Source organism: Ciconia boyciana, chromosome 6, assembly GCF_034638445.1.
Source record: "Ciconia boyciana chromosome 6, ASM3463844v1, whole genome shotgun sequence".
Taxonomy (NCBI): Eukaryota; Metazoa; Chordata; class Aves; order Ciconiiformes; family Ciconiidae; genus Ciconia; species Ciconia boyciana.
The window spans coordinates 28,267,291-28,293,527 of record NC_132939.1 but is presented as its reverse complement, the minus strand read 5'-3'; the positions used below and the strand labels follow the sequence as shown (position 1 = coordinate 28,293,527).

The 26,237-nt window shown below is 42.4% G+C and overlaps 1 protein-coding gene across 11 annotated transcripts in view; it reads right to left on the bottom strand.

The window, feature by feature from the left end:
- The window catches only part of PHF21A (PHD finger protein 21A), a 139,456-nt gene extending 115,058 nt beyond the window's left edge, over positions 1–24,398 (bottom strand). Inside the window, exons 1-4 of one of the 11 annotated variants that reach the window (XM_072863754.1) lie at positions 23,235–23,531; positions 11,734–11,848; positions 11,438–11,657; positions 1,179–1,272 (exon numbers count right to left, since the gene is read on the bottom strand). The gene's annotated coding sequence lies outside the window, so the exon portion shown is untranslated. Of the gene's footprint in view, positions 1–1,178; positions 1,273–10,755; positions 10,776–11,437; positions 11,658–11,733; positions 11,849–23,234; positions 23,535–23,963 lie in introns of those variants that run through there. The other 10 variants (XM_072863756.1, XM_072863752.1, XM_072863761.1 and 7 more) reach the window with 10 other exon arrangements.
- Between the last annotated feature and the right edge of the window lie 1,839 nt (positions 24,399–26,237).

The following is a 26,237-nucleotide window of genomic DNA, read 5'->3' as shown; positions in this document are numbered from 1 at the left end:
ATATACTCTAGAAAATCATTCTGCATTACAGAAGACTTCCTATTACATTTATACAGAATCCCAAGAGTCTGGACTTTTTTTTTGCTGAAGAGATTTCAGAACAGCAGGGGTCCCATTAGACACCCTGTTTTTCCTTCTACCTTATAAATATTATCTGTACACCATTTCCATGGTTACAAAGTATAGTGAAAACTACTTAAAGGGAGTATCGGTTAAGGGAATAAATCCATGTTAAACATATTTTGATGAAGGGCAACTTGCATGCAACAGACAGGAAACAGACACAATTACACAACGCATTTTAAAATTAAGAAATAGAAAACCAAAATGTGAAAATTTGTTGAAGAAACTTAACATGCATTTACAATGAAAAAAAGACAAGACCTGCAATCACAAGGACTTCCCTTTTAAAGTATCACAGGCTAAGAATCACAAGGAGCAACAGGGAGATTTTCAGTGACAGATTTATGGAGATTAGCTACAAAAGATGTTACCTTCCCACAAATATCAGAGAGAAGCTAGGTACACATGTAATAATAAGCAAACATTAAAAATGCAGATGAATTGTGATTAGTGATTATATGGTAGGGCACCTTACAACAACAGGTAATCTTTTATACTTCTGTATTTATAAAGCTCTTTCAAAATCAGACGCTGTACTTCCAGTAAAGCTCTTCTCTCAGTGTGTCCATGAAACCTGCTAAATGAATGATAGTTTTTCAAGCATGCACAAGGAAAGATTAGGCTAACAGTACATCAAGAGGTTTAAGTAAATCCCAGTTCTGCTCATAGTTTATAGTTCTACCTTCAGCTTCTCCACTTTCATTTAATTTATCCTGCAGGTGGAACACTCCCACAGGCAGCTAATTTATCTGACCAAGGAGCTCTCCTTTATGCTCTCTTCCAGCTGTGAAGTCCTACCACCAGCAGTCCCCACTCTTTCTGGGGGGAGTGAGGGGGTGTCACACTCCACAGAAAGTTGAAGTGATTCACAGATAGGTCTGGGGATCACCCAGCACAAGCTTAAGCATCAGGAGCACTGGGCTAGCAGCAGATGGGAGACCTCCTTCGGTAGTCATCAAGTTTCAGTGTGCTATAGCGGGTAAGAGACTGAGCACTTTGCTGCTTTTCTTTTTAACTAAAGCAATCATCAAGGAGCCACCTTTCACTTTCCTCACCTGGTCAGAAGTTTGGCTTGTGAGTTATGTTTTCAGTGATCCAGTCACGTAGACATGTTCTTTTCATTTTGAGACTGGAAGACCTACAGGACGACTGGGGAAAGAGAGGCATCTCAGTTTGCCAGGCATCTGAATTCTGTTTGTTCTGCTTGTTACTCAGGCAGAATAGAAATCACTATTATTTTCTGCTTATCCTCATTATGGCACAGGGGATAACAGTTCTTTACTTGTTTACTGTATCATCCAGGAAAAAAATGTGTAAAAAGGTCAAGGAGAAGAATCATCATTTAAGACTTACTTTAAACACTAAAATTAAACCAACCTGTGCTGTTTGTGCTATGGGTCAACTTTCATGTCAATATACTGGAACAAGTACTGGTCCACACTTCCTGTCTGGCACAGTTCTTATAATAAACTGGCCTCTTCAATTTAATTATTTTAGCACATGCATTAAAAACAAGCCATTTCATCTATATAAAGTACAGCAGCATAAACTTGAAAACTTGCTGCTAATGTACATTCGTGTGTTCTGTATTTTATGACACTAAAAAAATACTCAAAAGAATACAGGAGCTCATTTTATCTTTTGTAGAACTTTTAACAGGAAGTGAACTTTTAACAGGAATTTAAAATGAGAAACTGTACATAAATTCTTGCCTTTACAGATCACGGGCTCTAACATGTCAGAGGCTTCTGAATAATTGTCAGAAGACAATATGAAAATGATTTGTTAGTGAATAGATGTTCACATGACAAAAGTATCAAAGAACAATTGTTTGTTTCTTAATCAGTCTTCAGATTTTAAGAACAAGATGAAAAAGGTAATGCTTCTCAACTGATAGAAGTGATTTTTTTCTAGAAAGAATACTGTCAATTTAATTTCACACAGTTCCATGCAAAAAAGCCTCAGACTTCTGTTGATTCTGTTGGGTGCTCTGAACCCTGTAAAAGGCGGCTGGGACCCTCTGCTGCTACCAGAAAGGTATCACATTTTCCTCTCCTCTTGAATAAATACAACACCTGTTCTAAGTACAGCCTGCTATCATTTACTAAAAAACATTCTCATTTACATTTGAATTTGATTTGCTTTGTAGTCAAACTTATTTTATTTCACCAGCTATTATTTCATTATACTGTGCTGTCATTTTGGCATTCCTGATCTGAGCACAGGGACACACTAAAAAAGACCAGCTTAAGACCCTCTAACAGTAAGTGCAGTATGGTCTGCGTATAGATTAAATAAAGAAAATAAACAGCATTAGGGTTTTCATGTGTTTCTAGTTTTGTGTACTGATAAATTATGATAGAGCCCTTAAAGGCATCAATGTTTTACAAGTAGTCAAAGTAAAAAGGCAGTAAACAGAATTCGGTAAAACATGCTTGTTTCAAACTCTGAACTAAATAGAATATTGAAAGCTCCTTTCTCTCCCCCTTCATCCCAAAATAAAAGCGTGAGTGAGAAGGGATTTCATTACATTCTTAGAACTGTTATAAGTGAAGTCAAATCCAGCCACTCACATTTAGCATGCGGGCTGTACACGCTCCCAAGTACGTCACACTGAGAAAACACGCTTGCTGAGCTATCTGCCTTCCCAAGGCCTCCAACGCAACTGTCGCTAGGCCTAAATCAGGTAGGCTCTGTGTGCAGTGCTGCTGCAGATGAGCAGGAGTCCACCCCTTCTCCCCATTTCCCTTCAGATTTAAACTACCAGATCATTCCAGCATCAGCTTTTTTTTTTTTTTGCTTCCTTTAGCTGTCATGTCTGTTTAAAAAGATGAGGGAATTACAATTTATTGTGCAAGATTTGGCCCTAATTTTTTTGTTCTTTACTACACCAGCTACCCTGCAGCTTCTGAGCCACCAACGGCTGTTGTTTCTTGTTCCTTGAATGCAACAGGACTTAGTCTGCCAGGCTGCATCACTGTTTTCGCAGCATACCTCTAAGAGGAAAAAAATCCCCTCTTCTCGCTTGCTTCCTGCTGGGCTCTGGGAACATTCAGATTTCCCCATTCTCTCAACAGATACACAAGTCCAACACTGGTTCAATATTCACACATTTCTCTTTCAACACCAATTCCTTACTCCCCTGTTTATTTTCATACAAAGCTATTAAGTGAAAGGGCAATTAAGTGGTGGCCCAAGTACCTCAAGTGTTCTCTTATAGAGAACTTGATTTCTCTGCCAGGTTAATCCCATTCTGACAACTACTTTAAGCCTTTTACTTTATCTAATTCAGCATTTTTCTGCTCTTAGGATTCCGAATCTACCTTGTAGCTTTGCAACACCCAGGTTCAAGAGAAAAAAAAAAAGTTTTGTCTCTATATAGCATGAACTTTTTCATCCAGGCACGATGGAACAACACTCAGACAAAACCCACATTTTCTAATAGCTTTACCCTGAATAACATTTTGGGTAAAGTACTTGATTAAACACAGTCTCACAAGGCTGATACAAAACTACTGGGGAAACTCAACAGCATGAACTAAGGTATAGATGAAGTCTCAAAATTCATCGTCACCAGGCCAAACAAAAAAGGGGTAACATTCTGGAGGTCAAATATATATCAGAATACTGTATTAAAAAAAAAAAAAAAAAGAACACTAAGACTTAGAGGCAAGTACAGAAATACACACTTTGCCTGAATACTGGAGGCAAAAATGGTTTCATTGTACTTCTTAAAAAAAGTCCACACACAAAAAAAAATCACCACAGTTTGTTTCTTCCAGGGAACGGTCCACAGCAATTCAAAAATAAAAGATTTCCCAGACAATCCAGAGTACACGCAACTTTTTTTTTTAAATATGTAATTATTTAAACAGTGATTTAACTAGCTCATTGCAATGGAAACCCTGACAACACTTGATATGCAAGACATTTATGACAGAGTCCTAAAGAACTCACTATTAGACAACAACCAACACAAAGATGGACAAGTGAGAACAAGTTTATATACGCACCTTGGAAAGACCTGTTTTCTCTTCCCCATTACAGATTTGTTTTCTGATCTCAAAATTTGAGCGGCTGTTTCCCCCTCTCTATTCTGCACAATATACCTGAACTAAATTACAAGGGTTATTTCAGTCCCTTGTCTTCCAAGAAACACCTGCCCTAGAAGGAAGGAAAAGCAGGACACCAGTCTCCACACCCTTTTTAGTCCCCTCTGCTGCAAGAAAACGTATATCCTTGTGTACCAGGCAGGAGGTATTTAAGTTCCCAAAACAAACACAAGCATTTTAAAGAATTCTAAAACCAGAGGCATTTAATGTCTCGGAAGTCACTCCTAGTGAATAATAGTCCCCACTGTCATTTTAACCTGTGCTAAATGGCATATTTTCAAATAATCTATTGGAGAAACATTAAGAATTTCAATTATTTCAGCCCTTTCTATTTTCTCAAGTTGCATTAACAAGCACATAATATCTGGCACAGGTTCTGTGGGGGAAGTGGCTTGTATATCATCCTTTCATACACACTACAGGCTCCAGTCCTGGAAGAAGGCAGAATGCTAAGTACTTTTTTTTCTGAAGAGGACAGGATGGTTGTTTAGTGAACAGACCAAAGGACTCTATAGGATCAGCAGTAGCATGTGTTGCCAATTTCAGAACTAGTTCATTTGAACAGCCTCTGTCAAGTCACTTAAAGTGTTTCATCTTCCAAATACAAACACACAACAATGATACCTGGTTTATAACAATGCAAGTATTCATTTCTTAGCTTTCTATGTTTTTAGAACTGTCCGAATAAAGTTCACTAATACACAAAACAATGGTTTGTCCAGGTAGAGACAGAGAACTGAAGCAAGCTTCAGCTGCTTAGGTTACTTGTGCTACAAAAACAAAACACATTATTCAGACTTCTCATTCATTAACATCTAAAAGTGTCAGTCTTACTTTTTCAAAACCTGCATAAAAGTTCTTACTCAAGCAGTCAAGATAACAGTAATTTTTATGAATTAAATCTTTTGCAGCTATTAAGTTCCTGCTGCAGTCACACAGTACACTTGAGACTGTTCAAATTCCACAACAGATTAATACTAACCTACAAAAAAAAAAATTTTTTCCACAACTTGCAAAGCATCACAAGTATGCACCCACACAAGAGCACAAGCTGCTAAGAGCTTCTGAATGTAATAATGTAAAACTATAATTCAAATTACCAAATGCACAAATAGCAAGGAAGTTGAAAGGGGGTTGATTCCCCCAACAATAATCTAAACCACTAGATATCTGAAAATTTGTACAATCCGTACATGCTGAGCAAAGCTGAAGTAAAGGATGCAATTCCTACAGTGGGTAAATTGTTACAGTCTGGATGTCACATCTGCATGTTCATACATGAAGCACTAGTCTTCTTGTCCTCCAGGCTAGAAGTCTTCTAGACAGAAGCGTCTGTCACAGCCCTTCTTCCTACCCCTCAGATATGATAAGAAAGAACACATGTACTACTCTGTCAGTCTAATTATTTAATCCCCAATCAATACTTAAGAGCAGCAGGGGAAAGGTAAATTCACATGTAGAAGCATGATAATCAAAAGAAGCATTACTTTCTAGCAATATTTCTTCTCTGAAAAGCCTCTGTTCCCACTTTCCTAAAAATTCAACTAGCTAATACAAACTCCCCCAAAAATCAAACTGAGATGCTCTAGTTAAACAAGGATTAAAACTATGAGAGTTAACACCTGCCCTTTGCCTGACAGTCAAACTGCCTTAAAACTGATCATAATATCATTGAGATCAATGCTGGGTGAGTGAGAAGTTTTGGCTTTCAAACCAGAGTTCCAAATAAAAACCATGAAAATCCTACTAAGATGACAAAAAGAGATAAACAGTGGATTCTTGATATTTATTAAAATAATAAACTTACAGCTGGTCGTAACAAAAACATGCAGACTTGGTTAAAAAGGCAAGACAGGGAGTTGCACAAACTGGAAGAGGAAAGAACTGAAAAAGAGAGGCAGGGAATGCCACTGCCTACCAGAGGTGATATAATTCATGGTGCTAAGCTTACAAAGCACTGGCCATTTAAACCATCATTAAAAAAAGAAAAAAAAAAAATCACATCTCTGAGGAACAGTCTCTTCTAAGCATTCATACAGAAGATTGCAATCTTAATGAAATGAAGTTTTTGGACATTCAACTTCAAAGCAAAAGAGAAGGGACACTGGAATACATACAACTTGAACAGCATAAGGTTCATATATCATGTTGCATCAAAAGCAAAAGGAAGGTGAACCCATCTGTACACCTCACACCACCTTAGAGCAAAATCCATGAGAGGACCTTCCCCTTCTTAAGAATATATTAAAAGACTGAAAATAAAGAAAACACTAAACAGTCAAAAAGCAGAGAAATTACCATAACAAGGATCAGGGTTGAGTATGTGAACGTACTTTTAACTGATCTGGCAAAAAGGGAGGTTGCAGACATTATGATGCTTTCCACTATTCTAGATAGTTAAAATTAAAGCAAACTTCAAAGAGTTATAGGGGATCTGATAATACTGAATGATTCATTTTCATTTGTCATTTTATTGTCCTGTGTCAACAAGTGCAAAGTAACATACTCAGAGGAAAAAATAACCCTAGCTATAAATACACAACGATGAGTCTAAACTAGGCATTACTACTTACGAAAAAGATTGAGATTATTGCAAGCAAACAGTTCAACTCCCAGCAGCAAGAAGTCAGAGAAAATCTCAGAAGGTATTAGAAACAGAACAGAGAACAAACAGGGAACATTTTGCTGTGATGCACGCTGCACATAATTCTGGCTGCTCCACCTCAAAAAGGGGAGAGCTAGAAATGGTACAGAGAGGAATGACAATTAAGAAGCATGTTTAAAACAAATAAAACTATTTTTCTCGCATCAACCCAGCACGCAAACAGAAAATGCAGTTAAACTGCATGGATCTTGCTGCTGTGGAACGCTATGGAAGCCACGGATATAAATGAGTTCAAAAAGGCAGCAAACAAGTTAACCTATAAATAGCTTCATGTTGCTATTCACAGTGCAATAGCCCAAATGTAGCTTCCATCTCAGGCAGTGGCTAAACAAGCATCTGTCACAAATTTACTGTTAATATTTCAGCAGCTGACAGAATTCACCCATTTCCTATGCCATTCAGTCAGCTGCTGCTGCTGGCCACCGGTATAGGCAAGATGCTGGATTAGATGGACATTTGGTCCAGCACAGTATGTTAGTTCTTACATTTAATCACATTGAGCACCCACACCGGTACATGTCTTGGGTTGTTTTGGAGGTTCATTCTTCTGGTAAATAAACTAGGCTATAATTCAAGCATGTAATGTTAAAAGCAGAAATTGTAACTTCTGAATCAGAAATCAAACTGGTTTATGCTTATTGTGTAATATAATGCAACACTGAAATAAAGACATGATCAAATATTCAAGAGTGTGAGGGTTTTTTGTTTTTACATAACCCATCAGACTGGTGAAAAAATCTCCTATAAGCCCCTCACTAATCAGGATGTCAACCCAAGGAGATTCAGGCAGTTACGTTTCCCCTAACTGAGAAAGACCCAGAAAGTTGGAAAGCAGCACTAAACATAAGCCATGGATGTTTGCTAGAAAAACTGCCAAGACTCACTTAAGATTGGCAACAATTTGGCTTCCTCCCAGCTGACCAGAGGAAAGATCTCTTGAACCAATGGATTCAAAGGGAACATGTAGATGAATGTCTGACTCCTCTCCAAGAAAACTGAACTTGCCAAAGTCATCAGGTCCTGTCTGACCCTGGAGCAGTACTGGATGCTCTCCTTTTTACTAAGGAAGTCTAGCTGAAGAAGTACTACTGTCGCAGAAAATGCATAACCTCAAGCTGAGGCCCAGGACAAACATCGAACAGAATTCTGCTAGGAAGTACTGCTAATCCTGCTAGAAAGCACTGCCTAAACAATTTGGTGAATGTCTGCTTTCTCATCACTGTCAGCTTCCTTCTCTTCTGACAGATGAGCTTTTGAAGATAGCCAAGCTGAAAGCCATGTAGGATAAACAAGCAGGTCTCAATCTGTGAGAAACACAGAAGTTTCATTTTTCTAGAGCCCAAATTACAACGGGTCTGGAAAACAAAGCAAGCGTCCGGTATACACCACCTTTCAGTATTGCTATAGGCAGTAAGATGAAGATGGATGTACCAAATAAGCTTATCGTCCTTATCAGGAACAAGCAAGTATCAAGGATAAAAATGTATAAGAAAAAGCAGAAGCTCTGTGTGATCAGTTTCACGAAGACACAGACATGGCCTCAATAAAATTGTTGCTCAGCTACACTGGTGAGAAAGCTGACCACAATCCAGTTTACATGAGAAATCTCTTAAGTCACACCAAAAGACAAATATAGAACAACAAAATAAGAATTTCAGGCTGCACTACATTTTGTTTTACATTTCACGTAGGGGGTAGTATCATTTTGTTATTTAAGTAACCTGTTTACGGAATCACACTGGTTGGTTTGGGGTTCTTTTGTTTTTAGGGGGTTTTTTGTTTTGTTTTTTTCAGGAGGTGGAGAGTTGTTATCTAGGCCAGTAATAGCATTGAAATTGGTCCTGCTGAAAGAAAACAGCAACATAATGCCCTTGTCATCCTAAAGATCATTTGTGCAAACCACATAGGCAACAAATAGCACTACAAACTAACAATTCAAAGAAATTGGCACTCTTCTTTGTAGTTGAGAACTTCAGATTTACTAGATGTTTTCTCACTCCGTGCTGTCATAGGCTGAATGTTATGTTTCAGGTTGAATTTGTTGGTAACCCCAAGAGAACCGCAAGAAGATTTAATCATAATGTGTGTGTGTGTACTGAGTTTATTCATGCTTCAGTGCTTCTGCTTATCATCCACGGGGCAACATTTCTCTCTTCTCCATCCCACCAGTAAAGCCCATCACAGATGCATAATTTGTCTTCCAGATACATAACTTGGAAAGTTTTCTTCTAAAGTGCCCCATCTCTCACAGAGCAAATTCTAGTACCAAGCAAGGTAAAAAAGAGCTCCAAGCAGCACCAAGAAACCTCTCAAATCTCATTCACATTTTTTGCTCACAACAAAAAACAAATGCTTATCCTCTTGCTCTCCTCCTAAGTTCAAGGCGAGCTTCTGTTCTCCCCCACATCTGCTGATACTTCTTCAACTCTTACACAGGAAAACTCAGTTGATTCTCATATATTCCAAAATACAGGCAATTATTTTGATGCATCTTCTTCTCTTCTTGCACATTAGGCTGCAGGGAGACGGAGGAAGAACTGGACAACTGTATGGATGTCTCCAGTTTTATGCCCATTTGCCTGCAATTCCAAGCCATTGGTCTTAGTAATGATGCAGGCCAACCCTTCCAGTGCAATACAGTTCTCATGTTGGTTTACTTCACATTTCCGTGACACTTGCATACAAAGCAGAACTGCTTCCTTTGGCTACACGGAGAACAATAATTGAAAGTCTTCTCCTGAAAAACACAGTGCCAGCCAACACTATCTCTTTGGATCTCAGCCCTTTAATGCCAAGGCAATATACCTGAAAATTATTTTAGAAACATCATATCATTAAGCAGTGGAGAGGTATGTGGAACTAACTGCACATGAACAGGAGAAGCGTGCCAATCACTAAATTGTTAACACAAGAAGATACTCCAGGAAGTTTCATTACACCCACCTATAAATGAAGAGATCACCAAAACCAGAATTGTACTTCACAGAAGTCACATTGTAGAGTAAACTCTGTACTAAACCAGCTTACTGCTGAAAGTCAACCCCAGGCTTATGCAGAACCAGAGTCTCAAAACATGAACAACTCTAATGAAACATTAGAGGGGCATTTGCCAAAGTTCCTGAGCACCACAAATACTCTTAAGATACCAGCAGACACCACAAGCAGTGCCATTAAGGCTTGTAACTATAGATACTCCAGAACAAGACACACGCATTTAAAAGATAGTGATTCAATATCCCACCAGAGCCCAAGAGCCTAATGCCATCAGTAGTTAGTTAGTTAGTCACAGAATCAATCACATGGAGTTCTAAGCACCAGACTCACACGTTTAAGTGAGCTATTTACAGTAGACAGCAAGGCATATAACAAAAAGCAACCGATACCTTTCATTTTTGCATTGGAATATAGTGTCCTTATTAAGCAGCACTAAAAGAGTTAGTGGAAGCAATGCTGGACCCAGCCAACTGGGACAGATTGCAGAAATTTGGGCATTGCTGAGTCTGCTGATTTTCCACTTGGAAAAGGGGTTTGTCCAAATTAGCAGAACAAGATATCTGTCCCTGAACAGTACTCACTTGGGAGGACTGGAGAATTCTGCTCCCATAAGCTGTACACAAAATAGTTTTAACAAGTGGTTAAGACTTCAGCACTGACGACACTAGTTACTCAGTGTTACTTTTGCTGTGCATTGAACCATGCCACGCAATTAGCTATGTGAAGTCCTTTGTACCAGACTCAGAAAGACTACAGAAACAGTGATGTTATGCAGTAAAGTTACTGGAACCTCACTCACACACTGGTCATAGACAAAGTACATTCTGGAGATGTTTCAATTTGATAAATGCAAGCACTAACCTTAACTCTGACCCTCTGGATACATTTAGGATGTGTGCCCATGTAACAGTATCTGTAAAAACATAATCATGCCTACATGCTAATATGCAATTTCTTGTATTAATTGTAGTATAATACAAGGGAGATAGAAAGGTGGACAAAAAAAATTTCAACAGCAACAACAACCACCACCACCTTTCTTCTTTATTTTTTCAGGTTCTGCAGAACTTAACTCAGAACTGTTAGTTGGCACCAGTGCTTACCTATGCAGATCAGACTTCACTGGATTTCAAATTCACATTTATTAATTATTATCTCCCCTATGTACCAGAAGGTCTCACATCCCCAAACCTCTACTTTTCCTTCAACCCAAGATAAGCTAATAAAAAATATATCCAAAACTTCAAAAACAAAAGTACCCTATTTATTTTGTACAACCAGTTTTAAAAGACTCTCACCTCCTTTGGGGCAAGCACTACTTACTGGTACACCATCCATACTTAAATCATTTTTAGGCTCATTTTTGTTTACAACATAGCAACATTCAGGACTTGAAGGAAGCAGGCAACTTACTGGATTAAACACACAAGTGAGGGCCTCTGTTCCTAGCTTAAGGTCTCCAATAGATTTACCACAATGCAGAATAAATCAATTTCTCTCTGCCTCAGTTTCTAATCTGAAACATAGGAATAATACTACTTACCAGACTGACCTGTTATCTTTCAAGTGGAGCAGATTCTCAAATAATAACAGGCACACCTATACTCGAGTGAATAAACTATGCTGATTCACAACAGCAGATTGCCTGGGCCAAATTCCATGCAGTATTAACAAGTCAACAGGAAGCACTCCAAAATTATTTCACTGATGTGCTCTGATCTTCCTTCCCCTACATTCCAGTCAGCTGGCACTCTCGCTGCTCCCTGCAAATATATAGGCACAGGTATCAACCTCAAATTCTGTCTTCCCTTCCCCTTTTATTATATTCTCCCTCCTTACCCCTTAAAAGCCTTTTTTTTTCTTCCTTCTCCTCAAAAGCACACAAATGGGAACTGTAGCATCTGGAGAATGGTATTTGTAGCTGGGGTAGTCACACTCAGTGGTAGTCACTAATCTGAAAGGAAGAATTCAAGTAACCATACGCTTAATAGAAGTTCCTTTCTTCTCAAAACCATGATTATTCAATATAAAATAAGAAGATTTACATACTATATCACATAAACATAACACTGAATTACTGTGCCAATCTAACATGGAATCACATAAGTATACAATTAGAATTTAATGGAGAAAAGCTGAGTGCAAGACTGCTGTACAATGAAAGTAGACTTCTGCTACAAGAAAAACAAAGTGTCCAAAACATTTTTACTTGCACTGATTGCCATGGATTTTTAACTGATTGTTTACTTAAAATAGGAAGATAAACTGTAGATTTATCTGGTTTTTGTGGCTACCATAGCCAACCAAAAGGCAATACCATTTTCAACTTTCACAATGCTGATAGAGAGTGAAAGGGTATCATGGAGCAGGTATTATTACACTTTCTAAACAAAAGGATCAGCAGTTTGAAGGAGGCTGCTGGTGGCAGTCCATTTTCCCTCTCCCTCAAGTTACTTTTATTCTCAAGGAGCCAGGACCTATCCCTCAGGGGCTTCACCCAGAGGAGAAGGCAGTAATGTGCTGCTGAGGGACACTCCTCTTTCACGTCCCCTCACACACCAACATCACCACATCCTTCACCTGCCCTCCTAGGACCTACTGATTCCACGTACACAACAGCCCTGCTCCAACACTGTCCTAGGAGATGGAGACAGCCACCACATGGCAAGAAGGCTTACCATAACAGCAGACACTACGATGAGACAAAATGGTGCAGGGCACTAAACTAGTACTGCATAAGCCACAGTAGTATCAAGACCAACACTCACAATGATGTTTACAATCACAGCACTACTGTGGTATCAGTGTAGTGCCCATCATTATGGTAAGTTCTTCGCAAAGTTACTCCTAAACAAATTCTGTTATCTGAAAATGAATGCTCAGATTTTTAATGGTCCTATTGCTGTGCTAGAAAAGATGTTTAAACACATCTCTCTCCACACACACAGAGAAATTCTCATGCCCTCCTTTCAATTACATCGTCCTTACATATTCCTCTCCTTGCTGTTTCAAGGATGGCTTTTCTTTTTTTCCTTTTAAAATCCCTTTGAGAAAAATCCCAGCTCCTCTCAATTTAGACTCTGGTTATTACACAGTAGAGGGGAAAAAAAAGCCATGAGGACCAGAAACATACATGAAAGTTTATTGTGTGATTTTAAGTCCCTTCTAATACAACTTCTGATCCCCAAGAAGCCCATACGAGTCTTACTGCCTACTGGACTACCAAAGACCACAGCATGGAAAGCAATGTAGGGAAAACAAAATCTAATCGTAACACAATGGAGGCTGCATAGCTGAAGGCTCAAAATGTATCCTGCATATGTGGGAAAATGGCAAAAATTATAGAAAAAATATGCAGATAGTATTTACCACCTTTCCTGTATTATGCAAGAGTTCCTGAAGAAGCTTGTAGGAGTTTCCGATATACACGTGAGAAAAATACAGGCATGTCTCATATATAGTACTTTCTACACACAACAAACAGGGATTTAACAGATACTTGGCCCCTTCCTCAGTTTAACTTTTCAAAAGCCTTAGAGTAAGACTGCTTATGTATGTGATGATGAAATCATCCATTATATTAACAACACATTTGGCATAAGGAAAAATCAGCATTTTTTTGACAAAAACAATCAGGGGCAGAGAAGGGTAGATTAAGTTAGAAAAGGGAAACCAGAAAGACGGTCCCAACTTTTGAGGAATCCTACATGTTTATCTTACATCAGGAAGGAGCAAACCTAAGATCAGTATTTCCACTCATGCAATTTTGTAGCAATGACAATGTCAGTGCAAAACAACAACTTGAGGTACTGGTAGTCACACAGTCATAGACCTATGCTGAACTAATCAACTCTGCAGCTGAGAAGATACTGTTACTACAGTGAGGAACCAACCCGGAGCATGCATTTAGCAGGCCAACAACATCAGGTTTTGACTGGCTGCAAAAACTGCAGCTCATCATCACAGGAAAAACCGTTTGATTAAATTAAACACCACAAAATCTATTAGAGTTCTGCATCAACAGCCAGGCATCCAAATATAATTCCTGCAAGAAGTAAGGTGGGAGAAGACACTGCAAGTTTTAAGCCAAGAAGAAATTGCCATACAGGGATGAGAATTATGTGAAGGGAGGAGATTTCTATGTTTACTTTAGAGCATGAAATTCAAAGGAAAAGTAGAGCTGGTGAAATATGCCAAAATACAGGTGGGAAATAGAAACTAAGTCTCTGGTTCTGAAACAAGTTTCATGGTGGCAAATCCACTGATTTCAGCAGGATTCAGTGAGAATGCAAAATAAGGGGTATGGTGGGATTCCTCCTTGGGAGAAGAATTGCAGTTGACTCAAGGACAGGCACCTGGTGTTCAGAAACAGCACAAACCTTGCTAGTGCTTCCCAATTTATTCCTGACCAGAATGTACTCTCTGAAAGGGTAATAAGGGAAGCTCAGGCAGCCACATCCTTTCCGTTTGGGGTCACCGAGAAGAGCATCCTTAATACAGAAAATTCATACTACACACAACAATAGATTTACATGATAAAGATGCTTATCAGAGACAATTATTGCAAGCTAAGCAGGAGTGAAACAGTAAGGTATCTGGAGCTCCAGCTAGATGCAAATTAGCAAAAGGCTTAGTTATTAGTAATATAGGCCATTGTAGTCCTTTTATAAAGTTATGAAAAAGGCTTGTTAGTTGCGGGGGGCTGGTTTTTCATTGAGGCTTTGTTTGTTTGTTTTGTTTTTTAATCCATCACAAGTCAGGTTATTCAAATTTCAGACTGAACATCTCAATTGGGGCAGTTTTGTCACACTGGCAAGAAGGAAGAGACAGAGACAAAAAGTATTCCTTGGATACATCAAGGACTAATTTCTGGCTTTCATGTGAAATTTTGTCGTGTTAGCAAATTAAGCAAAAGCCCTGAATAAATAGATTCCAAGTTCTTACAAAGCGTTACAGGAGCTCAATATTATCCACTTTTTAAAGGAACAGCAAAGACACTAGGAGACAGAGTACCTGGTGCGAGAACTCCCAAGGGCCAGCAGCAGCATCTCAAACAGACATCAGACTCTTCAAACTTTGTCAAGTGCTTCAGCCCTGCATAATCCACTTAAAACTACCGTTTTTGGGGAAAAGAATGAAATCCTGGTACTCTCGATTCAACTAGGAAGCTTCCCGTCAACTTGAGCAGGGCCAGGATTTCCTCGCAGATCCAGATACATTTGCTCTTATGAGATAAGAAGTACTTATAGAAGAGTTTTTCTTTACAGCTATGCATCAAACCCTTTTGTACATCCCTATTACCCATGTTCCTTATCTAGAATACCCTGATACAGCAGCATTACAAAGGGCACTGTCACAGGCTCTCTACAGAGGGTAAAACGTCCTTGGAGGACAAGATACATCATCGTTCCACTACATATAGATTTATCTTGGTTTCTTCTCCTGCCTGTTGTGTAGGCCCAATCAGTCAATGAAAGGGAATTTCATCCCTGCACAGCAACAATGACAGCCTTTCTAATCATGTCAATATACTAATAGTAACTATTTCAGCTAACCATGTGTCCTGTCAGCAATTTGCTCCACATGGGCTGTGAAGGGGCTGGGAACACTTAAAGAAAACTATATTACTAACTGTTTACAAACTCTATTACGGTTACAGCATATGTAAGGTTTTAGATGAATCTCTGTATAGATTTACCTTTTTGTATCAATTTTAAACAGAAGTGTCAGCAATGCACAGTGTGTACAATGCATCAGTGCTGACAAAATACATTCCCTGCCTCGAAGAAGCTATTACCACCTAAATATCTGTCATATTTATAATCCATACAGGTGAAGGAGAGAGCAACTTTTTGTTGGGTTTTTTTTTTTTGCACAACTATGAAGAAATATGAACTCTAAATTTATATTGAGTGGAATTTCTGGACACTTACTAAAAGAAGAATTTTGCCACACAGACCTAGATATAAGCTAATTATGGTGAATACAAAGAAGCTACTTTCCAACATTAGAAGTTTGGAGGTCTTGATCCTACTACTACTTATACAGGTTCCGGTTTTAGGCATTCAGATATACTCTCTGAATTCTGCAGGACTTAAAGTAAAATACACATGACTTTTTGCAAGACTGGAGCTCTAATTAATTTCTCCAAAAACATAAAAAATGTTTATTTCATATTGTTTGGCACTTAAATATAAGCCTTTTTTTATTATTATCTCACACAAGAACAAAGACATTGACTGGGATCAGTTAAAGTTAAGTGTTTGCTCACTTAAAAATTAAGACAACTGCAGTATCCAAAACCTGGCACACGAGACTACAGCGAATACAAAACTTGCTACTGGCCTAACAACTGAGATCAAATTAACATCCACGTTAACTTTACCAAATCCCACCGAACATTATTCGTTAACGTCTTGGGTGAAAACACACTATTCTTATGGATATAAAAAAATAAGCATTCTGAAAGTTACTATTCCTCTACCTCTGCTCCAGAAACACTTCACCTTCTTCAACGCGAGTTCAAGCGTAGCGGTCTGGGCTCAAACACACCGGACAAAATCTACCAGATGTGCTCTGCTTCTGGTCGCACCTGCCAGTACCTGAGTTTGAGACCCTGCGTCTCCTTGGCGACCAGCAATGACGTCACTAACCCCCACAGCAGGAACACAAACCGGCTCTGCTGCATAAGGCGGCTACGTCATTGCTCGGCCTCAAGAAACAGAGAAGTGAGATCTTTGCAGGTAAAAAGCTGTTCAAATCCCCTTTCGCTTTGACAGAAACCCACTGTGACGGTTGGGCGGCAGTTTGAAAGGAGAACATGGCAGCCATATTGCCAGTAACGGAAGCTTCCTTCTGCCGGATGTTTCCATCCATAACGTTGCCTTGAAAGATCAAAACTGTCCAGAATATCAAACAGGATACTTTCAATCACAGATGAGGTAAGGTATTAGTGCAATTATTAATATTTCTTTGTACAAAAACACATAGGCAGTTGGAAGACTTCTTTCATCAACTGCTTTTCCCTCAACATACTACCCAACTATATACTGTCCTCGACTTGTAAATAAAAACACGTGCTGCTGCACAGTAATACCGGCACAGGTTTAAGCTGACAAACCAAGAACTGCATAAGATATCAATGACTCGGTTTCTAGAATGTTATAGCATCTTTCGCTTGCCACCCCCAATCTCCAACTTCTGCTCATGAAAACTGCAGGTCCCAGGATGCATTAGTATATCGCAATCCAGGCAAGCTATTCAGATAAAAACACAGCACTGCATACTGGGGCCTGTAGTTTCCACAAGCCACGTTCTTACTGAAGATGAGACCAGATGTAGGCCATATTGCACACTTCCACGGGCCAGCAAACAGCGTACACATACCGTACAGGGAGACGGCTGCTAGTAATCATCAGGTAAGCTGGATCGATATCCAGTTCTCATACGTCAAAGGTAAGAGGACAAAGATTTCAGTAAAAATACACATCAGCTAACCAATAATTCCTAAACAATAATCAGCAGTTTAGCTACTTTCAAACATGCAGAATGGGCCATAGCTTTTTAACATCTTTATACTAAAGTGCAGTAAGAATTTTTTTTCCCCCCAAGACTGCTACATTTATTAACATTAAAGAGTGCTCTTCTGAATATCAATAGGAAAAGTGTCTTTGGTGAGGGGCGTATTCTCCCTGTCCAGAATTCAGTAATCTGGAAACAAATTACTCTCTTCCTCCATTTCTACAACATACTGAATCAGGAGCTTGCCTCTCTTCCAAAAAGAAGCAGAGCTTAGCTGAAAATTAAATAGCTGTATCTCAGCGTAGGCCTCAGAGAAGAATATGCTGTACTTCAGTTCAGTAAAGGGAAGGGCAGCTCCCCCTACCAGTCTGTTCTAAGAAGGTTTTAATCGAGGAAGGAAACAACCAGGGATCAAAATGAGTAAGTCCTCCTTTCTTTTCCCTCCCTTTTCCCCGAGCTCTGGATTATTATTATTATTAAAAAAACAATAATATGCGTATATAATTCCATCTAAGTACTTACATGTTTCACTAGTCTTTGTAGAACAAGACAGTCTTCGCAGCGTTTCCAGGCTAGCAGGCAGCACCCGCAAAAACACGCAAAAGAAAAAGGACCAAGACTCCGACCCAAGAGAAAGACGGCGTCCCATTGCAACAGAAAGACAAACGGTGATGCTTCAGTCACCTGAAAGACATCCTGATGCACTTCCCTATAGAGGCAAGAGGCCTCAGGAGCATCTAAAGGTTTTGTCAATACAGCAATACTGTCCATAGGCCAAAGACAGCTGTTGCCATAGTTACTATCAGCCAGCTTATCAGAAAATAATTATTGCGATTACTCAGAAGTTTTGTTAAAACAATTTAAAGCTTCAATAGGATACCACTTGATCTCTTCAATTAGCTGTTTGCAACTATGCTGCCTTCGGGATCCACATAGTTAACGATGCTTGGATCTGCAGCATTGGAGGTGAACAAGAGAAGGAATCAATGTTCCTTCTCCCTTTCGTACTGACAGCTTGTATTTCACAGGCAGAAACGACACCGAACCGACTGTAAGCTCGGCTGCTCTGCTAGAGTTCTCCTCTCACAGGCCTGGAGACCGAGTCCAAGCACAGGCCGTCTTAGAGTCACAGGCCCAAATCTGCCCTCGTTTGTTTTAACCATTCATGTGTCCGTAATCCCATTCAGGAAACACACCGGCTACATTTTGAAAACATATTTCTAATTACGCATGCAATGGTGGAGTCCCTCACTTAAGAGGCACGCAACACAATTCTGTGGTAAGTGAACTTGTAATATTCCCTTTTGTCCTACAAGTGCAGTACTGTCAGGTGGAAGAGCAGAATCTGGAAAACACACATTTTAAGAAATCTGACATTAAAAAAGCAGAGAAGCTGTGTGAACGTGGCCTACAACAGAGCTCACATTAAGCAGAGCTTCACTCCTTACGTACTATCTATAAATGCATTCCCACCAGTAACAACAGACATTAGGCTAGGGCTGGAGGGGTGTCCGGTATGGGTTTTTTAAGGCATGCTTTGAGCATACAATCTCTAATCAAAGAGTGAGTGTTTGCAGTGACAGTGAACAAGAAATCTCAGGTAAGAGGGAACGAATAATAGGTCAAATCATCTAGGCAAAGAGCTTTTAAGGCACAGGGTACTTGATAATTCCAACAGAGATATTTAAATGATGTAAACAGTAAAACTGAAAATAAATGCCGCAGAGAAGCCTACACCAAGTAGCACATTCCTCCTCCTCAAAAGCCTGGGGTGATCAAAGTATTAAAACAAAAGATTCTGTAGTAAAGTTGGGGCTTTGTTAAGGCAGTAGGCATGGCAATCCTCTCAGACCGAAGGAAGGGACCTTTCAGGACTTTCTACAGCTTTAAACATTATTTTAAGGACAGGTGATTCTAATTGTAAATTCTGATTGTCACAAATGCACCTTTCCTCAGCACTAAGTAGATTTTTAAAAACTCTTGATTTTTGTACATTTTATAGCCATTCTATATCTACACTTGACTTTGCTTTTGTGAAGTTTTGCTATAACAAGAGCAGAGTAAAACAAACCTAAAATCATACTTTACCACTTTTAATTCAGTGAGGAACTGCAGGAGCCATAAATTATTTAAAATTTATGAAACACAGGTTGTTTTTTTTTTTTTTAAATGAGACTGTATTTGCAATAAGAAAAAAAAAGGAAAATAAGAAAAAACAAAGTTGCTCCCCCCTCAAATGTAAATAAACTTCTTTTTTGCCTGCATAATGCATATCTCTACCACCAGCACAAGCCAGACACTGGCTTTGTGTTGTACTGAACATGAAATATTAATGCAAGATACCTATAAAAACTATCCTTCAGTTCACCCTCTATTTACAGGGTGCAGAAGTAAATATCTTGCCCCTTGCATTCGGCAGACATCTCAAAACCCTTCTGCACACTGTCCCACCTTTCCGGGATATGGTTTGTTCCTAAATAACCTTTGTGCAGTTAAAATCATCAGAAACAAGATGTGAGCTGCTTTCTGGCACAGAGTAACTGAACAAGGGCAATTCACGAACATACAGGAGCCAGGGCTTTTGTGGAGACTTACACTTCTAGTATACAGCTATGCATGTGACTGCACAGTTGTGAGCATAAAGGGTGAAGGGGACAGTAAAGAAATACTATTAGAAGCTTAATAATAGGTTTTTAGCGCTGCCCCTTCTACACAAGGAGCCTCTCCTGAAGGCTAGTCTGCTTTACAGCTCACATCACTGTGCGATGGCCCTCCGAAAAGCAAAGCCCTATCACACTATGAAGTTCTTTCTGGAAGATTTTAAAAAAGCAAAACCAACAAACCCGAAACAATAGTAAAAAGGTTAAGTCACCAACATGTGTTCCTCACATGATATTCATCTTGAGTTTCTGGTACCCGCACAAAATGCCCATAACATGAAATAAGATAGTCTATCAAGGTTCTTACGAACTGGTATTGAAATGAAAGAGAAATCTGTTGTAAACAAATTCCAGTAGTATCAATGCATTTGACTGAATAAAGTTCTTCAGGGCTCTGAGAATAAAGGAACTGAACAGCTACAGTGTGTTCATATGCAATTATGACCATTATAAACAAACCACATGAACAACCCAAGTGATAGCTGGGATCACTATTAAACCTTTCCAAACACACAGAGAATTTCACAACTTTCTAAGGCACCATTAAAACACATTTTATTTTCCTAAAAAAACAAACAAACAAAAAAAACCCAAAAAAAGAAAACACAAACACACATGAAAATTATCTCCTTTGTATAGATCCAGTCCAAGGATTTTTTTTTCATTATAATTTCTACAGTGATGTTTAACAGACACACACAAAACCTCATCTCTAAAAAACAGAAGTAAAGTTGAAGTAAGAACTATTTAGGTGCAATGCTTGAAACACAGATGAAGCTGAATGGCCTAGGGTGAAGAGAGATCTTTACAAAACCTAAACTGAAAGCAGAGATCTTACTGTTGAAGCTAGAAAACACAACAGAATTCTCCTCTGAGCAGCATAAGTTTCAGTTTCCTACTTTTGCTTTAGGTTCTTTGAAGGAAAGGTTTTTTTTATTTTCACTCCCTAAAGGAAGAAAACCACTTTCAACTGCCGCCTTCTGCCTCACAACAAATCCAGTTCAGGATGCGCATAGGGAAGAGCAAGGATTAAAAGCTTTCAGGTAGATATCTTACGATGACTAATGGTAAAATAATTATTAATAACAAAATATTCCTTAACCTGACATTTTGAATTATACACCACATTAGTTAACTGAAAAAAAAAAAAATCACTAAAACCCATAATGGGATCCACTCCAAGTTTCCTGTCGCTCAGGTGAGTATGGCTAAAAACTGGGGGCATGACATAGTTGACATCCAGCTGGTGGCAAGTACTCAGTGAGCAAGCACTTACCTTCTGCTGGACAACCGATCTCTTAAGACCTTGAAGTGATACTCTATACATGCTACTATGCAACACAAAATCAATGGATGAAGAGGTTGCTTCATACTCCCTCTGTATCAGCTCAAACTTCTAGCTGATGTAACCATCATAAAATAATCTAATTTCTCTACCACGATAAGGTCAAAAGGTTTAAAAACATGTGAGAAGCACTTCACCTATTTTTTTTAATACAGTTTTAAAGTTTCATTTACTGAGCTACAGAATTCCTTTCTAGAAAATAATAATAGAAAATGCCCCCAATGAAATGGTTTCACTGAGCTATCATGAAACATGCCCAGATATAAATAAAATTCCCAAAGCCTGTGATCTTTCTACTGAAGCACGGTAATTAACTTCTCCAACTAATATGGGTAGTTATGCACATTTTTTTGTTTCTTTCTTTCAAGATCCTGTTCTTACTAGTAATTTAAAGTCACTTTAAATATAAACAATAAAGTTACATTATATACAATCACTAACAAGCTTAATATAAAAGTTTTAGCATTACACGTTAACTGGGTAGAAGTCATGAATTCTAGATTTCTAGGGCTGGGTTTGGCTTTTTTTTTTTCCCCAAGGCTTTGAAAAGCATGTTATTTTCTTCACAAATTAAGCCCCAAAATAAGCCTCTTTTCATCAAAGTTAAACATTCCCCCGCTATGTAGCATATCCAGCCTCACCAGCTAGCTCCGGGCAAGCACAGGAAAGCCAGAGGAAGCTGACTTACAAAACCGAAACTAAGCAGGTGTCTTCATTGTTAGAAGTGAGCACAATGAAGGGGGAGGGAAAAAAAAAAAAGTAAACAGACAGCCAAAATCCTTTTTATTTCCAATACCTGAAAATCTACAGCTAAGCAAAAAAGATCTATCTATCTATCGATATGGGCGTACAGGAGTATCTGTCCTTTAGCCTGATAACAAGCAACAGCATATCTAGTTAAGAAAACTTCACTGGCCCAGAGGAGCCCACCCCTTACTAGAGCCCTGCCATTACTGAGCGCATGTCCCCACCTGATTATTCCACGCTCAGACCTACTGTACATCACAGTACACAACTTTCTCGTGACACGCAAGTTATTACCCCCAGTGGGACCTTTTTACATGCAGTCTCCACAGTGAACAAAAGTTCATTGTCAAGCTCAGCGCTTGGGCCCAAACAAACATCCAGGGGGTAGGAGGGGGAGAAAGAGGGGAAGTGCTCCTACCCACAATTGTAAGATTTGCAAGCAATCACCGTTACTTACAATTAAAAAGTGGGAACAGGTGTAGCAGATATCATACTTTGATAGCTGAACAAAGAATATTACAGCACGTGACTGAAATGTGATGACATTTGTTCACCAATCGAAAACAAAAGCCACTCTCCAATGGCACTCTTTCCTCCACCCCCAAGAATTAGGAACTTGGAAATCTCTCCATATTGAAACACATCTGTTCATAGCCTCATTTTTTGACACTTGAGAAGAAGTTGAATGAAGAGCTCCATGCATTAATCCAATACAAATTCACCTAAAAACCTCGGTGTACAATCCCGTCAGCACCCACCAAACTGCAGAGGTGGTTGGGGGAAAAGCCCTACCGACAGTGAAGCTCGGAATAATAAAGAAAAGAAAAAACAAAACACACACCACCACGAAAAAAAAAACCAACCCGCAGAAAGGCAAGTGAAGAAAGGAGCATGCACAAGAGGACTACACCAAATGGCAGAGTCCCACATAGAGCCCCACTCCACCTACACAGAAGCAGGAGGGAGGGAAAAAAATAAAAATAAAGAAGTAGCCGTCCCCAATGCCGGCAGCCGTGCCGGAGCAGCAGTGGGAAACCCCGGCGGCGCCCCGGCCCCGAGCTCCGTACCTGTGCGGGAAGGGCAGCCCCAGGGCGAGGGGGGCAGGCCCGGCTCCAGAATAACAAGTTGCAGAAGAAACGGAATTTTCCCGGCGCTGCTCGGGCCACAAAGACGAATGAAAGGAAGGAGGGGGGGGGAAAAAAAAAAAAAAAAAAAAAAACAACCAACACGCAGCAGCGGCTTTACTACGAATTATCCATCACGAAAAGCGGCATCATTTCCCAGATAATAATAAAACTTCCCCGACAGCATCGCGGCGAAGGACCCGACCGAGAGAAAAGGGCCTGGAAATAATCATCCTGAAGGAAACCGGAGGGGAGGGGATAAGCCTCCCTCCCCCACCCCATCCCCAGTGCAATGTGTCATCTCCTTCCCCTGCTCCTCCCCCCAACCCCAATGTGTCACCTCCTCCTTTTACCCCAAGTGTCACCCTCCTCCACCTCTCCCGCTCCCGCTCGCAAACTTCTGCCGGCGCCCGCCGGGGAGGCCGGGGGGCCGCGGCGGCGCCCCGGGACGCTCCGCTCTTCCCCCCCACCCCCCCCGAGGGAGGGGCCGGGGGCCGCGGCGAAGTTGCTGCTCCTCATCGCCAAGTTGGCCGGAGAGTGCGGGGCGAGCCGCCGCCATCCTCGGCGCCCCCAGCCCCGCGGCGGCGGGGGCGCGGGGGAGGGGGGACGGCGCCCGGGGGCGGGGGCAGGGAGGAGGAGGAGGAGGCGAATCCGAAAGGTGGGATACTACACCCTGCTGGCGGCGGCGGTGCTGCTGCGGGCCGGCCGGGGTCCCCCTGGCAGGACCTCTCTGTGAGGGGGAGGACTCTTCTTCATAGGGGGAGGGTGCCGGCGCCGCCGCTCCTCCGGGCCTCCCTGTCCCCCTCTTCTGGGCGCCTCTCTCTCTCTCCTCCTCTCACTTTCTTTAAGCTAAGCGGGGAGTGGAAGATGGTAGGTTGCTCCCTTCTCCTCCTCCTCTTCGCTCGCTCTCGCCTCTGTGGGGTCCTTTTCCTTCCCCCTCTCCGCGGGGGGCTCCTCCTGCGGCGGGGAGGAGGGGGCGGGCGGGGAGGGAGGCACGAAGCCGGAGAGGCGCAGGAGGAGAGAAACTGTGACACAAAAACAAGCCGAGAAGCTGAACTCTTCTTCAATCCCATTCACCCGGCCCGGCCGCAGCACCGCTCGCCGGGATCCCTCCGCCGCCGGCCTCCCTGCCTGCCTGCCTGCCTGCGGCGCGCTCCCGACACGCCGCCGCGCGCGCCCCCGCCCGCCCCGGCCCGGCCCGGCCCGGCCCGCCGCCGGAGACCCGCGGGGGAAGGGGGAAGGCCGGACCGACGGACCCGCGCCCCCCCACACCCCGCGACGGCGGCGGGGCGCCGCCGGCCGGGCGCGGGCCGGGGCGGGGGGGTGAGGCGGGAGGGCGGGCTCGGCGGCTCCTCCTGAGGGGGACTACTTGACGTGTCGGTGCGGCGAATTTATTTCCCTTTGCCTAAGGAACGGGCTGTGCTGCGGCCCCCATTGCCTAGGGAAAAAGCCCGGATGTAAAGTGAGTGAAACTAAAGTAGAGTGAAGTAGGGCACCAAACTCTGCCGGAGCGGCGCCGCCGGCCGCGGCAGCGGGGGGCACCGGGCGGCCGCACCGCCCCGCCGCCGCCGCCACGGCGCTACCGGACGGGGGGCCGCGCGGATGAGGGAGGGAGGCAGTGAGGGAGGGGGCTCGGCCGGCGCGCGGCCCCCCCCCCCCACCCGCCGCCTCCCCTCCCCCCGCCCGCCCGGCCGGCGCGCGGGGCTCGGCGGGGGCGGCGCGCGGCCGGGCGGGCGGGCGCGCGGCCGGGCGGGCGCGGGGCCGCGCGCAAGGAAGCTGGGGCGGGCGGGAGGAGCCGCGCGGGGCCCCGCCGCGAGGGGCTCCGCACAGGAAGTTGATGCAACAGGGCCGCGGGGGGGGCGCGGGGGGCGCGCGCAGGAAGCTGGCGCTGCGGCGGGGGGGCGGGAGGAAGCGCGGCGTCCTCATCCCCATGCAAGGGGCTTTGCTGATGCACCACGGCCGGGCCGCCCGGGCCCGCGCCCACGGCAGCCCGCGGGCGCCCAGGAAGAGCCCCCTCCCTTCCCTTCCCTTCCTCTCCCCTCCCCTCCCCTCCCCGGCGCATCGGCGGCCCTGCCATGTTATTCGCAGAAATAGCGCAGCCGCTCGCCGTGCGGCCGGGAAGGGTTTCCCCCTCCCCTCCCCTCCTCTCCCCTCCCTCCCCTCCCTCTCCTCTCCCCTCCTCTCCTCCGCCGGCCTCCGCCGCTGCTTTCCGCCTTGCCGTTCATGCAATGGGGTTTGCTTATTTATTTATTAAGTTACTACTCCAGTGCCGGGTGATGCTGCCATTTGCTTTCGTGCGAGCCGCGGGGAACGGCAGCGCATCAGCTTTCCCTGCCTGCTTTTTTGCTGGGTTTTTTTTCCCCCCCTTCCTCTTTTAATTCCCCTCCCAAAAGAAAAAAAAAATCGTGGTGAGTCAGAAAGTTTTATAGGCAGGTTCAAAGCAGTGAAGTGATATATCGTGAGTTTTCACGTTTCTGAGGAGCCCGTTGACATGAAAGGCAAATAAACGTAAATTTTGCTTGGGGAGCTGTTAGGATCAAAACACTGGAGAAGGGGAGGCTCCTCGCTTACTCGGACCCACGTAGGTTTCTGGGTCCGTGCGAGAAGGCAGCTCGGGGACCATCGCCCCCCCCGGCCCCCCCCCAGTTTCCAACCACGGCACAACGGGCTGCTGGGGGCTGCCCAAACCCAAGCGGCCAACCCATGCAGGATCAGTGCTTATCTGCAATAAACTAGCTTAACTTACAGGCGTGGCATGCACCCCCTGTGCGCCTCCGGCTTCTGAAAGTCTCGAGTCTCAGAAATACTTAAAACCTCGCCTTTACATCGGAGCCACCATTGCTAAAGCAGTGGGACATGTCCTGGACGCTGCGGGATTCGCATGAGCTCTCACAGAAAGCCGGGGTTTGATGCAATGCAAAACCAATTTTATTTTTTTTTTTTTAA